Source organism: Melanotaenia boesemani, chromosome 19 (genome assembly GCF_017639745.1).
Source record: "Melanotaenia boesemani isolate fMelBoe1 chromosome 19, fMelBoe1.pri, whole genome shotgun sequence".
In the NCBI taxonomy this organism is placed as follows: Eukaryota; Metazoa; Chordata; class Actinopteri; order Atheriniformes; family Melanotaeniidae; genus Melanotaenia; species Melanotaenia boesemani.
In genome coordinates, this window is record NC_055700.1 from 23,903,265 (window position 1) to 23,906,847 (window position 3,583).

The following is a 3,583-nucleotide window of genomic DNA, read 5'->3' on the forward strand; positions in this document are numbered from 1 at the left end:
ATAAAGACATTTGTGTTTGGTCGATTATTTTTCTCTTTTAATAATACCAACTGGTGTTGCATCATACCTCACTGGACAGCCTGATTAGTCACCGGTACAGTGAGGTAAATTTGCAAGGATTGTGCATCTGTGAAATGAGCAACACAGCTGTGTATGTAGTGCCCCCAAAATAATCTGCAATATCAGTATTCACTTTTGTTATGAGTTTCTTGGTGGATTGGGTGATAGTAATAAGGAAAAACCAACACATATTGGCCATTTTTGTATGATTTATTCATTTTACACTGTCAGGGACCTCAGTGTCATGTAGAAGATTCATACACAGCCTCAACAGCATGGCACCTCCTCCTCATGCGGTCACCTGTCTGGTTACATTTTACCATGAGATGGCATCCCATTCCTCAAGCAGGAGTTGTTGAAGGTCAATCAGTGTGGTTAGTTTGGACACTCTTCCTACAAGTATTCAATTTGGTTGAGGTCTAGACTCATTACAGGTCATCCCCACTCCCAAACTCTGGAGGTACTCTGTTATGATCCTGACTCTGTAAAGGAGAGTGCTGTCATCATGGAGGATGGAGCTAGAATCCAGATTCTGGAGATGTGGGATCAATTTTGGCTCCAGGATCAATCAGGGGCCAGTTGTACATCTGTGACTGACACAAATCTGGCAGCACTTGAATCTCATAATAAGAGTGAATACTAACAGGAGAATATTTTGGGGGATTTTGGCACATTTTCTGGGCATTACTCACATATTTACCTGTGTTGCTCGTTCCACTGAAGTACGATCCTTAAAATTTTACTTAATTTTATTTTGTAAAGGTGACTAATCAGCCTTTCCAATGATGTATAATACAACACCAAATAGTATTATTAACCCTTTAAGTACTGTAATTATGGCAGTCCGCCTGGTTGTTTTTGTTTTTTTTTTCCAATAAAAGTCTCAGTTAGAAAAATGTCCTTACTATAAATTCTTTTGCCCATTTTTTCAGGACAACTGTACCTTTAAAAAATCTGGTAAGAATTTGTCATCTTTATATGTTATAAATGCTTATAACAGTGTGTAATTACAAAAAAGTGGAAAAAAAACAGATTTGAATTTTCATCAGGTTTTGCTTTATAAACAATTCAAATCACATTAACAAAAATTCAGACATCACAGAAATTAAATTTAACATGTTTTACATCATAACCAACAGTTTCGTGTAGGATGTTTTTTTTTATTTTCTGAATGTTTAGCCGTTTTTTAGCTGCAGTGGTAGGTGATGAAGCAGTTCCTGACCAGCTGAAGACAGAGCCCAGCCTTGCACACCGTACACAAGGAGATAATTAGTCAAATAAATATAAATTTTCTTACTTTTATGCTAAGTTTATTATTTTATTTCTGTAAAACTCTGTTATCTTGGGCATTTTACAGAAATTATAATAAACTATATTCTTGCGACAGGATGCTTATACAAAAGTGCTTAGAGTTACAATTTCATATCAATTTTTTGCTCATTTGTCCATTATGTGTAAAAAAACAAACAAACAAAAAAATAGTTAATTACTTCAGGGAAATGCCTTTTTATGCTTGAATGATGAAAAATGAATAAATACATAAATAGACAGAGAACTAAATAAATGAAGAAACAAGTAAATTAATAAATGAAAATTAAAAAAGAAAAAAAGAAGTAATACAAGTGAAATAAAGATAAAACAATTTTTCTGACGTTTTGAGAAGAAAAAAACATTAAGACCTTGAGAAAATCTAAAGAAATATTATTCAAGATCATCTTTAAAGAAAGTCTGGTTGCTTGGAGGAAAATTATAAAGAAATTATTCATTTTTCATGAGTACTGCAGATGATTCTAAATTTGCCCACACGAGACAGTCTTAAACTTGATTTCTGCTTTCTATTTAATTAAGATGTGGAAATCCGTTTTTACCATACAGTTTATATTCACTGCTGTCTTTTGAATGTCATTCCTTATAGAACAGGGTTGTCCAAACCCAGATCTTTCATACTACAGTCCTGCAGTTTTTAGATGTTCCCTCGTCATTAAAGAGCTTGTGGAGAACTTGAGTACAAGTTGGAGACTAGTTTATTTAAATCAGGTGTGGTTGAGGGGGGAAAAATCTACAACCTTTATTTATCTTCATTTTTAAAATACATATTATGGTTTTACTAAATTCACCTTAACACTGAGCAAACCAAAGAAAAACAGGTGTTCACACATGAGCATCAACCCAGGGTCTGTATTTTGCTTATCATGTTGTATTTATCTCTAGCTTCAAAAACACTTCCATATATTCAGTATTCCTGCCTTCTTCTTTGGAGAAACAGCATGTGGAGTCCATCCTAGGTGCCAATGTGTCCATGCGATGCGTACATCTTCAACAGGTCGCCAGTACGTGAAATTAATTGGGAAAAACCCACAGGAAAGAAATGCAATGATGACTTTCCAGCTACTAACCCACTTGGTGGATATTTAATGTAATCTACACTCAGTGGTCACTTTATTAGGTTCACTTGCTTGTCAACACAAATATTTAATTAGCCAATTGATACTGCAGCAACTCAATACATTAAGTAATGTATACATGGTCAAGATGACTTGCTAAAGCTCAAACTGAGCATCAGAATGAGGAAGAAAGGAGATTTAAGTGACTTTGAGCGTGGCATGGTTGTTGGTGTCAGATGGGCTGTGGTTTCTGCTGGGATTCTCACACACAACCATCAGAGGATGGGCAGACTGGTTGGAGATAACAGAAAGGCAACAGGAAGTCAAATAAGCTCTGGTTCCAACAAAGTATGCAGAATAGAAAATTATAAAAAAAAAAAAAAAATGTGTACAGAATAGCATCTCTGAACACACAACATGTCCAACCATGAAGCAGATGGGCTACAGCAGCAGAAGACCACACTGGGTGTCTCCTGTCGGCTAAGAACAGGAAACTGAGGCTACAATTCACACAGACTCACCAACACTGAACAACAGAAGATGGACAGATGTTGTCTGGTCTGATCACCATTTCAGCTACAACAATCAGATGCTAGGGTCAGAATTTGGTGGAAACAATATGAAAACATTGTTCATTCTACACTGCATAAACATTTCAGGCTGCTGGTGGTGTAATGATATGGGGGATATTTTCTTGGCACACTTTGGGCCCCTTAGTACCAACTGACATAATTTTAACACCATATCTGTGTATTGCTGCTGAACATTTTCAAGCCATCTTCTGATGGCTACTTGCAGCAGGATAATGCACAAATAAACATTATTCACAAACATACCCCATCCATAATTAAGGCTAATATTTCAATTTGTTTATTTTAGGAGCCCCTGATGGGTCTTGGTTACCTTGTTTGTATATTTGGCAGCTTCTGTGTCCACAACATTCATCTACACCAGGGATCACGAGGACCGGTGTCCTGCAGATAGTGGAGGTTTACCTGCAGCAACACACCTGATAAAAAATGAAAGGGTCATTAACAGACTTGTGCAGAACTTTACAACAAGCTGTTGGAGATCCATTTTATTTTAAGCAGGTGTGTTGCAGTAGGGAAACGTTCAGTACCTGCAGGACACCGGCCCTT